This window comes from Austrofundulus limnaeus, unplaced genomic scaffold (assembly GCF_001266775.1).
Source record: "Austrofundulus limnaeus strain Quisiro unplaced genomic scaffold, Austrofundulus_limnaeus-1.0 Scaffold528, whole genome shotgun sequence".
Classification (NCBI taxonomy): Eukaryota; Metazoa; Chordata; class Actinopteri; order Cyprinodontiformes; family Rivulidae; genus Austrofundulus; species Austrofundulus limnaeus.
In genome coordinates this window covers 148383-160979 of record NW_013952930.1, presented here as the reverse complement: position 1 = coordinate 160979, position 12597 = coordinate 148383, and the positions used below count along the sequence as shown (strand labels likewise).

General features: G+C 36.0%; 1 protein-coding gene across 1 annotated transcript in view; it reads left to right on the top strand.

Annotated features, from left to right (window-relative positions):
* Positions 1-12597, top strand: part of cntn5 (contactin 5) — a 161770-nt gene that overhangs the window by 1305 nt on the left and 147868 nt on the right. The gene's annotated exons all lie outside the window — the stretch shown is intronic.

Below are 12597 nucleotides of genomic sequence, written 5' to 3'. Positions count from 1 at the left end.
ACTCAGAAACGTTAGGAAACAGCACAGGACTATTTCAAGTCATGTTTCCTAATTTAAAGTATGCAACTACAATAGTTGAACTATGAAAGATTTACAGTAAATGACAAACCTTTAGTCTTCAAGCATCAGTTGTAGAAAAGTTTGACATTKTTTTTTTTTTTTTTTTGTTCAAGTTAAGTATACTCTGGGAGCCTTATTATAAAAACATATAATATTCAAACACTAAAAAAAGCACTATAGTGCTATACATATATATAATATGCTCTGCAGAGACTGGAGTTTTACAGATTACAGAATAAATAAAAAGGTCAGAGCTGTATGTTGTAAATGTATCATCATTGCAATATCAATATTGCAAAGTACAGCTTGGACTGCAATACATCCTAGACCATTATAATTCAATAATTCAAGTACCATGCATTCGTGTTCTGCTTCCTAATAATATTTGTCAACGGGCTCTCCCTGTCCTTGATGCCCAGACCTGCATTAGATGATGATGACAGAACCAAACGTGAATAATGTGGTTTGGAGCTGACCAGTGGCATCACTAGACCTATTTTAGGGGGACTGGAGCATCCCTAAAATATTTTAAAGCCCCACTAAATTATTTTGGTGTAAATTTTTTTTGCAAAAATTCAATATGATGTGGTCAGAATAAATAACCATTTAATATTTCATTATTAACTAAAATATATGATCATAAATCTGTCAAGTTTCCCTTTAATTTATAGTGTAAGGTAGAGATCCTCTTTGGTGCGTTATCATACAGTCCATTGCACTTGTTCATATAGAGTACTCCCCCACCACATGAAATCCAGTTGCACCCCTATTATTTATTTATTTATACACACACACACACACACAATTCAAATATATAATATACAAAAATTCTGTGCGTCTCCTGGGGGCTAAGCCCCCACCCCCTGTCCTTAAAACCTAGTGACACCCCTGGAGCTGGCATTATCACAATGTTAAGCAATGACACTTTCTCATAAATTTGTAGTAAAACAGTAAGTAAAGTACTTTGTTTCTTGAGGACATTGTTTTCTTCGTAAATATGTGCACAATAAACGTGAAAAAGTGTCAAAGATGCAGCCGTTTGTTGTGTGTTGCTGTACACCGGACTGTGTTTTTCTGGAACTTTCTGTTTTACAACCACTTTTTAAAATTCGCATTACTCAACGTCTATTCAGACGTCATATTGGGAGTACGACTTTAACGGCTGCTTGTAATTGCAAAGCCTATACAATTTGCCATAATTGTAATTTATATTTAGCCGAGTTTAATTTCCAGGAATTACCTGAATGTGACTCCTTACACCTGTGGATATAAATTTTGAGTCACCAGATGCAGTAATCCTAGAGATTTACCTGCATATCAGGGGAGTAGCTGGAGGAAACGCACAGCTGCACCTATTTCACTTGGCACAGATTTGAGTTTACCCCCCTTCTTCTCAGATGTAAATCAGTTATTTGCTTGCATGGGTGCTTTAAAATGTTCGTAAATCCACCGGGGGACAGGTGGGAGATGAAATGCAGATTAGCATATTTGCTAACCTTGATTTAAATGAAATAAATCTTGAAGTTACAGCTGCCTCATCCTCTTAAATGGAATTATTATTGACATGGACCAACAGACAGGCATTCAGAGCGGGGCTAATTGAAAATGACATCTCTGATGAAGGTAAACCTTTGGGACGCTTATTAAAAAATAAAAAATAAAAAACATGCGAGCTAGGCTTGAGATGGAAACTGTCTCACAAAAGCAATGCTTCCCAAGGGAGTTGTGTTTTGCTGACAAATATGCAACAACTAAAATGAAGTGAAAATAGACCAAAAATGTCTTGGCCATGGGTTTGCACACAACATGTCCCTTAAGAGTATTGAAGGGAAGCAAATTGGTCTCACACCATGCACTTGTGCGGCACTCGATTGGTATTCTAATGTGGTGACAAAAACTGAAGCATATAAATAATGGGAAATGGCAGGGCACCATGGAATATGTAAATAAAATGTTTTCTGTGTCCGGAGGACGCTAGGCTATAATTCTGCTCTCAAAAAACACAACAGTGACTAAGAATGTTTGCCCTGGGAATCTTTCCTGGCTAAGATTTGCGATGACACGCATTTGTTAGATTAAAGAAATTTCTTTTAAGCCCTGTTGGTAATCTTGACAGAGGCAAAGCTTTTTCCTCGGTTGCCTTCTTATCCGGTGCTTTGTTTGTTAGGGAGGCCCACTGGTCCAGCCGAGCTTGGAAGACAAACGTCCCTCATGACCCATCTGACAGCTTAATTTATATAATTGCCTTGAAACATCTGCCTAAGAAAAACGGACTTCCAGCACCCCCTCCCTTCACTTGTCACTGTTATGAATGACTTCGATTTGATGTCCAATGAGTCAAATTGGCAATCTCAAGTCTCGCCGGGCCACACTAAAGGATGTGTGCACAAAATAAAGAACTGTTAATTGGACAGCAGCTTAATAGTAAACATTTCCAGCAGTTATATCTCCAGTTTGCATTTGTTTTGCTCATGGCCAAAGGCAACATATTTTCCTTCTGTTTGTTTATCTGTGTTTCTGTTTAAGATATGCTTTTTTTATTATTAATACCAACAAACATTAAAGGCATTCAGTATCGAATGAGGCTTTCAAAATTAAATGTTGGATTGACGTACAGCTGAATATTTGGAGTCAGCTCAAATCAAGATGGCTGCCACAACAAAACAATCTCACTTCACACAAAAATGGCCAAGAACTGAGGGAATAGTAAAGATGCTGAGCTAAAATTTGGTGTGACTGATACCCAATATATTCTCTGAACATTAGCTGATAATGGGAGATCTGTGTTTAAGGCTTTACTATTAACTATTTGAATCAACCCTGTTTGTTTACTGGTGAAATATCTCAAGGATTGGATATACATCTACAACTAATGAACTTTTAACCTCTGTCTAATTCAAGATGGCTGATTGACCACAGAAAAAACAAAAGTGTGTATAACTCAGACAGTTTTAGAGATATTGATCTGGTATTTGGTTTGGTAGTAGCTGAGAATAAACCTCAATAGCTACTTTAAGCATATTGGCAAAACAAACAGAGCTAAAACTCTTAGACTTCCTAACATAACACCCTAATCTAAAACCCTGTAATGAAAGGCAATGGGAATATTCATCCATCAAGGGCAGATTTGCGCAATTGATCTACAGGGAATTGTTGGGGTCTGAGAAAGCTGAGTGGTCATTGTTGCGGTGAGGCTGCAGGTACAAGCTCAGGAGCAGATCTTAGTCTCAGTTCACGGGCTGCAGCCTAACTAGACCTTGAGCCTACCTTGTAGGCTGCAGAAACGGCTGTTGAAATGAGATGGTCTAATCCAGGGGTGGGCAGTCCTGCATGTTTTTACTTGTTGGTCTGATTCAACACACCTGATTCAGCAACAGAATTCACTTCTCAAGTTCTGCCTAAATCAGGTGTGTTGGAGCAGAGAAACCTCTAAAAAAAGCCGGATAGTGGCCCTAGAGGACCAGGATTGCCCACCCCAGGTCTAGTCTACAGATGGCATATAGTTGCGTGATCATGCACTACCTCTTTGCCTTGGTGATATGTTGTACATATATCGCATGCCTTCAGACTTAAAATGTGTTGGGACATGTATTCCCATGTCTTTTCACTGGTGGAATAAGTGTACAGTTAAAAATGTTACACATAAATAAAGAAAACAAATCATTTGGGTTTAGCTGGAGTATCAGTGCTTGTCATTGCATTTTATTTAACGTCTCATTGCAGCTTAAGTTTCGTTAGCTACGTTGCTAAACATACATCAATAAGCACATTTCTGGGTCCGTGATGATTTTTTAAACTACTGCTACCAACTTGGTAATAAAGAACAAGCAATAAATAAATAAATAGCTCTGCCTTTTGTTGTTTTCCTGTTTGGTTTGCGGGTGGCACAATGAATCCTAGGATATCCTCAGCTGGGACGTAGTCTTAATTTCTGAATTGTGGGCCACATGATAAGGAGCCCACAAATTGGGACAGCCTGCGGCGCAGGGCAGAGACGTAAGCAGACAAAAAAAAGCAGACTTTGAAGGCCTCAGCCCTTGAGTTGAGGAAGGGCATTCTGTGTAAAACTGTCAAATCTTTAATGTGAGGTTGAAAGCTGTAATGACTCCGGCAAAAGGGAGAAAAAAACAATGAAAACAATCCACTGTGAATCATTGTCAAATGTCTGCATCTGTAAAGCAGAACGCCTAATTAACAGAATTATCACGACCGTACGGGTGTCATGCGTCAGGCTTTAGAATCTGATCTGAATCGCTGAAATAACTTGTTTTGGTTTGCTAACATGTCCTATTGCCTCAGGTTGGCTAATTACGCAGCCCCTTTAACTGTTTGTCTTTGTGCTGTCCTCATTGTGTTAACTTTGAGCAAGTCATCTAAAGCAAGCCGCGGGCTTCCCCAGGGCCACCATTTTAAATGGCTGGTTTCAAAGTGTGAAAGTGTTAACTGCATGCATGAAATCAGGCAGAGGGTTTGAGTTGTATTTCCACTGCCAAAAATTTAAAAAAGGAAATCTTATCAGTTATGATGCTTACATGACAACAAAGCTGATTTATTTCCTGTATTAATGAAGTCTTAGCAGCATCACACTTTACTTAAACACACTGCTTATTTTGTTGAAAAAGTGTTTTTTTATTTGTCTGTGCAGACAGTTTGTCAGTGTTTGCAGAGATGTGATGAAGAAACTTGAGATGATGGTGATGGTGAGGAATAGCCTGAGGATGGAGTGTTTTTCATGTGCATCTCTTGATTTTATGTGACAGGAAAGTGGGCTTTATCTACCATGGCCATGATGAAGTACAACACTTTGATTTTTCATTTTATCTCTCAAAGTAACAATCTCATGCTCTACACAGATCAGTAAGATGAAGGTGTAAAATCAGGCTACTATGTAGTTTCAGGGGAGTCAAATTTAGGGTCTGACGGATTTCTGTGCTTTTTTTCTGATAGAAAAATTATGAACTGAAATCTGTTTACAACAGATGACCTTCAGATTAATGAAGTTAAGGAATAAAGTTTCATCTTAGTCATAATTTAACAACTTCTGTCTTTGAAATACCTGCATTTTGCAGAATGGAACTAAAACATGTCAGAAAACCAGATTTCATGTATTCTTTAGTTTGACATGAGTTAGTTTTACTTTCTTGTTCCATAATTTTTTCCCTTTTAGAGTGTTTAAACATCGGTGAGCGCGTATGAGAGGCCATGTAAGACATAATCAGCACATGTTGTTTTCATTATAACTTTTTTCTCTTTAGTTTTTCTTATGTTAAGCAATTTGCTAGACTCCAAATTCTTGTTTACATTAGAGTTAATTTACATTTTGCTTCTTGTACTTGAATGTCTCAAGCTTCCAAATAAGGCAAACCCAAACAATGTAGATAAAAATATGAATCTTTAGATTTTATTTGATTTTTTTTAAGTTTGGCCCTTGACTTTACTGAAAAAGGCCACCAATTGGTTCATTCATCCAAGCCCAAACCTCTGGTTTTCTACTTTAATTCCTATAAGTTTTTTTAGTTCGACATAGACGTGTGTGGTATCTACAGAAACATCAGGATCTTGGCTAGAAGCTGGTTAAAACATTTCTATGAACATCCAAGACAGTTAAAACTACAAGCAGTTGGAGATGAAAACTTTAAAATGAAAAAAAAATTGGTTTAAAAATTTGACAAGTCAGAGAGCATTGATATTTATCACTGATTGGGTGAGGCTAGCGCGTTGCTAGCTACATAGATTTGCACCCACTGGAGCTGTTTTGCATTGAGGAGCCTCAAGAAAATGAATGGAGGTCAATGGACTGTGAGGCGTCATCCTGATGAAAAACTCTTACACATTTCTTATTTCTTGCTCGATTTTTACAAACTATGGTTCAAAATAAAGCTGAGGAAATTGTGAATTTTACAGTTATGGAAATTTAAAATAAGTAATGTTAAATGACTACAGTTGCTTAAAAAAGTATTTTGCATTTCATATGTGTTTTTTATACAAGTCAGTGAGTTCTGACAGCTGGATATTCATTTATTCATCACAACTGAGTCTTAGATATTTAAAATAATAAAATTGTATATGTACAATATATTTTTTACTATGTGTACATATACAGTATGTGTGTGTGTGTTTAACAAATATTTCTTCAATAAAACAACTATAGAATTGCAAATGTACATACTACAATATACTGTTTAATACTTTTGTGTCAGCTTAACTTTGCACAAGTTTTTGCTGTAAACTACAACCATTTTAACATCAGTGAAAACAAACAAACAAAATACAAACTCTTTCAGGTCACAAAAATAGTTTAATGAATTTATTTTTATAACAAAGAATTATTCTTCAGCTTCATAATGACGCAGGCTGTATCTGAAGCCGACCCACAGCTGGCACAATTTCTTTCTCCTTTTTTTTCTGTAAATGTTAAAAACACAAATACTGGATGTAGAAAATATATCTGAATAAACCAGCCTGTCTGACTACATGACAACAATCCAATAAAGTCCATATTTTACATGTTTGATATGAATAAACATTATACTTGACAACATATAAAATCAATTTTAAATAAGGTTAAACATGAGCATTGCAGCTTTTTAAATGTTAGCACACAGGTTTTATGATTAAAATAATTAATTTTGGTTAAAAATGCATAATATTTACCTGTGAAACATAACCCTTTTAGCTCTTGTAAATGTGTTGTAACAATTTCTGTAGTTTATAGTAAAGGATTTGCACCATTTCTACATTTATAAAGCGTTTGTTTGCACTGTTTTGTTCATTGATTTTTATGGTTAGCATTAGCTTTAGCTCAATGCATAAAAACCCCCCTTGTGAAACACGCCCAGGTCACGTGATGCCCAATCCAGTAATCTATATCAATGTCAGAGACGTCACAATAATTTTCGTGTTAAATAGGAGGTATTTTTATTTTTGATATTATTTTATTATCACTACTTTTATAGGGTTCTGTATGTTGTATTCAATATTAAATGCAGCAAAATAAACTATTTCAAAAGTAAAAGATCTTTGTAATAGTTGGTTTATTTACATAATGAATTTAATCCCTGGATGTTCGGCCCCTGTGCTGTTGGTCTGCAGTAACTGTGGCCCTTGGAGCAATTCAACAGTCGTTGAAGAAAAGAATTAAATGCACAAACATAAAATTGACTTTACAAGAAATTTTGAGCACTTTGTTCATTAATTTGATTCTTTATGTTGCCATAAGTCTGTTTTTCCACAGATTTAAACAGAAAACATTTTAATGGTGCTGATTTCAGCTTATCAGAAGGGTTGGCTGATTCCTGTAGTTAACCACTGTGACGCAGAGAGCCCACATTTCTCAGCCATAGTTGTCAAGTTACCCTTCAGTTGTCTCTGGTTCCTCGCTCCTGCACTGAACCGACAGATCCTCAGCTGCAGCGCCATGGCCCACTGACTCTGCACAATGCTTTTATGGACTCCACACACTGTAAAGTCGCTAATGTACAATCTCTCTTCCTGCTTTTATAGCTACCTAGCAACTAGTGTCATTTATATCGTTTAATTGCTTCCTTAGTCCATTATCCATTGGTAGTTTTTAATTTTTTTGTTTTCATACAACAGTAAAATTGGAATATTGATTCTAAATGAGTCTGAGTTTAATCATTTGCTTTCTTCTCCCAACTGCTTTTGTTCTGTCAGCCATTTTTTTAATCATGTTTACCCTATTCTTCATTTTCCAAAAACTCCAAGATAACAGATATGTTTTGCTGTTAAGAATAGATCATTAGAGCAATAAAGTCCTCCAGCGTTTTGCTAATTTCTTTTTAACTGAAGCTATTTTTATTGGTGCCTAATTCATTTATTTGCTTTGATGTTCGAGAAAAGCCAGCACCCATGTTTATGAAAAAAAAAGAAGAAAGATAAACATTATATTTGGGTCACCTTTGCTGAGGATACTAAGTCATGCATCCTGCAGACTCATGATAATTTGCTGCATTCCGCTCTCACACCTGCTTTCTCTTGAGAGATGAAACGTGTTCGGAGGAATCTATCAAAATCTAACTAAGAGGGTTTCCATGCTGAGCTCTGCTTGTTTAGTCCCTCTCTATTTCACTTTTGTGTGACAAATATTGGACTTATTCAACACAAACGATGTCGACGCACAGCTTCAGTTTCATCTTGTCATGCATGTAGTCCCATCAGTGGATAATGATTGACTTTATGTTCTGTTGGCGTCAGTTACAATTTTGTTATAAAGGGAATAAGGATTTTATGTGCACAAAGAAGGAAACTTTATCACTTTATTAGTATGACCAATGCATGCTTTATTAGGTGTTGTGCTTAATACCAATAAAATATCCTCCAGATATTAAGACAATGTGACGCCTCATTGGGCACCAGAGCAACTATGTGTTTCACTAGAAATTAAGGCAAGCTGGTGTTTGACGCTTTCGTTCCGTGATGCTAACGTGCGGTGAATGCTGATGTCTTAAGTTTACATCGTGCCTGGATATCAGCTGTCAGCTCTTGCTGTGGGAAGCATTATGACCTCAGCTATGGTCCAAAAATAACAAAACTAAAAGAGAATATTACAGCATGAGGAGAAAACAGAGTGCAGCATGTGGAATATTTTGTTTTAGTTGTGATGCCGTGAAATCATCACTAATTCATTCAGCCGATAGACCTTTTTTTTAATTTAGAAGTCAAAATCCTTGAAATCATTAACTTTTAATATGATTGTAAAGTAAACCATGGCTGAGTTAAAGGGTGAAGCGCTGCTGAATTGTCTCATTTTCCAGCAGTTCAGTAGATCAATAGATGTAATATTTATGGAAGATTAAATGGTTGACGGAGCCAAATTATTCCCAGATATATAAATGAAAGGCTGAAAAGCAGCTCAGTGAAATGTGAGAAAACATGGCCCCCAGTTTGTTTTGAAAAAGTTCAAACTATTCACTTGACAATACAGCTGTAAAATTATTGAGCCGGAAACTCATTTGACCATTTGAGAAGGACTTTCAAATTGCTCAGCAACTGGAGGTTGGTAATTAATCAGCTACGTAAAACATCTGCTGCACCGGAGCGCCCGGTGTTCTCTAGTCTGAGCACATATACATTCATCGAGGTAATTTAATTAGTTGAGCTTCAAAGGGAGTGCATTTATGGAATGGCTTCAAATGGTTTAATAGACCTCTGTGTGTGTGTGTGTGTGTGTGTGTGTGTGTGTGTGTGTGTGTGTGTGTGTGTGTGTGTGTGTGTTTCCCCTTGGCTTACCTTGTGAACTATTAAGTGTTCATAATTTATTGATCACTTTCAATAACTTTATGATTTAGATTTGGGTTTTAGAGAGCATGACAATCAAGAGTCTTTAGGGTTGTGAATGTTTAATATCAACTTCTGAATTTAACTTTAGCTTATGTTACAGTGTGTTTGCTGATTGGTCCAAAATTTGATTGTCTTACTGACAGAAATGGATTTATTTGGAGATAAAATAATAGGAAATATGAAAAATCAAAACTGTCCTCCTGAATGGGCGTTTGTTCATTTTTTTTCTCTGTCCTCATAGGTTTTATGTTTTTTTTACAACTGGCGTTCCGCTGTATGATCACAACTAAAGAAAGATGAAGAAAGGAGAGTATGAGGAAGTGCTAAAAAAGGTTTTAACATAACAGAGTCAAAGACAGTTAAGAGACAATAAAACGTGCATCATTCTGAAACTTTACAATGACAAAACTGTAGTTTTTGAAAAACAGAGAATGGTCAACAGTTTAGGTTTCTGTTTGAATTTCAGCACTTAAGGTCCCACAATGAAAAATGTATACATGCAGACGAAAATATCAGCTTTCGTTTCTAATCAGAACTTTTATTTTCGAGCAGTTTGAAAACATCGACAAGTCTCTGGTTTTTCACGTACTCGATGTTTTGGTTCAGGCAAAACTAATAAGTCGAGATGTAATACTAGATTTTAAGTATTTGGAGTGTAGTAAGTAGTTTTACTAAAATTTTAGGAAGAATTTCAAAATAATCAAATATGTCTATTCAAAATATTTAGTATCTTTATAGAGAAACGTTAGTCAAGAACAGTACAGTTTTGTCGTTTTTTGTTTGTTTGTTTCTGAAGTATGTCTTGTTTCATTTTTTATTGAAATACCCTCAAACTGGTAGTTTGGTGATTCCTGTGATGCAAATCTACAAGTTTTTATGTTTTTCTATTTATTTTATTTTTTTTTTTTACAGAGCATTAGCTCATCTTTGAAATTATAAGTGAAGCATCCTGCTTTGTAGTCAAACAGTCAAAGGAAAGAATTGATTTTGCTGCCTAATTTATCATCCTTTATTTAACCAGGTAAATCCCAATGAGATCTTTTTCAAGGGAAGCCTGGGCCTGAAGGCAACTGTACATGTCTTTCATCTAACAGGGGAATCGGAGTACCCGGAGAAAACCCACACTAGCACAAATAGAACATGTGAACTTTGAACTGGGGATCAAACCCAAGACGTTCCTACTGTGAGTCATCAGTACCAACCACTGATCCATCATTCTGCTTCAGTAATAATGACACGTTACAGTTCTGGTATTGATTCTAGTGTCATTTGAATTAGCTATTTGTTATATAATGTCCCCATTTAGAATTAATAATGTGGATTAAATAAATGATGTTAAATGGAAATTTTCAATGCAGTTACTAATGATAACCAGTAAGCATCTACATTAGAGAAATTAAGGCTTTTTATCAGTCAAAGCACCACACTGTGGGGATTACCCTCAAATAATCTAATGATTAATTAGTTCTGTGCATCATTGCCACAAATGTGCCACGGGAACGTACAACGTTTCACAAGGGATGAGCATGTGACAAAATCCTAGAGCTGCGTTTCAGCGGATGTTTTGCTCCACTTTCCGGCTGTGAATGTTTAGAACTCATTACAGATGATTATCACTCCTACAACACATTCCAGTTCTATGAAAGCAAGGGATTTCCAAAACCACCTTTACCGCCATCTTCCATTCTACAGACAACGTATGGTTTCATAGCAAGCTCTGCCCCATGGATTCAATGGGGGGAAATCAGGTCAAAAATTTTGCTATGCTAGATATGACCTTTACTTCACTTACCAGATCTAATAGTTGGTTTCTTCTCCCCAGCCCTCCATTACATGCACATCTCTGCTTCTTGCTTTGTTACTCTGCTTAAATTAACCGAAAATGTCCGTTTGAAGCGACCCGAGTTCAACTGAGAGCTGCTGAAAAATGTTTTCCCTCAAACCATCAGGTTTTTATTTATTTCCACCAAAATCTGTTGAGCAAATAGTTTTTTTCTTAATTTCATTAAAAAAGACTTCTATATACAAAAAAATACAAATCACAAGTAAAATGAAAAGCAGCAGAAAGAAGAAAAAAATCAATAATATATTTACATACAATAGCATATATAAGCACATTAATTCACATTATTAAAAACAGTTCAGTTTTGTATTTTCAACCATGTTTTGTTTTACTTGCTTCTTAGTTATATTTGTTTTAGGGATGCTATTTTATGGATATGGTCTTTGAGAATTCACCTCTCTTGTTTAAAATGCCTCATTATACCATCTGCTTTTTCATATTTTCCAAGAAAATAAATGATCCGTATCTGTTCAGTCCAGTTTTTGTTTAGAGTTAAAGACTGTGACCAACTGACCATCAGAGTTTGTGTAAAACTTGATGGATTGCCTTTATTTTCAATGGCCACTGTCAGATTGTATGACCAAGACTTACATTTTAAAACTAGCAACATCATTAACGTTTGTATGCTGTTGCTATCCAACCACTTCGTTTTTCAGACAACAAAACATATACTTTCTGAATAGATCTGTTTTCTTGGAAGAACAGATTCAGCTGTAGAAATTGTTCTCCACTAGAAAGTAGAGAAATTTAGTTTTTTTTTTTTTTCTGTTTGCTTTGAATCTTCCACAGTTCAATTTTTTTCATCCACTTACACTGTGAGCCTGTATAATTAGTACAGGCATTTTTCACTGAGGTGAATTCATTAAGGTCTGGGTTTTCAAGGTATCTGCAGTTTTGAGTCTAAACAAAGTTTTGGCAACCACAGTCAGGTTTCTTGAATTAAAGCATAATAACTATAAATTATTCTATTTTTTTATATGGTTTAATCTGTATTTTATTTTCATTCAAGGTTTTCCTCACTGGAACTTAAAAACTATCCAAATAAACACATTATTGTTTTCAGGTTTATGTTGGGTATTTGATGTGTCAGTCATCATTGAAATTTTTGGAATCGTCTCAGTTAGCACACGCACGATGATGGGCAGGTCCAACATTTTTAATGCACTGACATTGCCTGTAGCCATTGGCAGCTCCTTCTGGATCAAGTAATGCGTCAATCAAAATAATGCTAATGACGCCGGCTCCATCTTGAGACGTTGGTGTTGGAGATGGTTTTAATAAGAGCTGTAACAGATTACCTTGAAGCTAGAGAACTAAACGTATAATTGAACTGAGTCGTCTGGACTTTTTGCCATGTGTGTGTGTGTGTGTGTGTGTGTGTGTGTGTGTGTGTG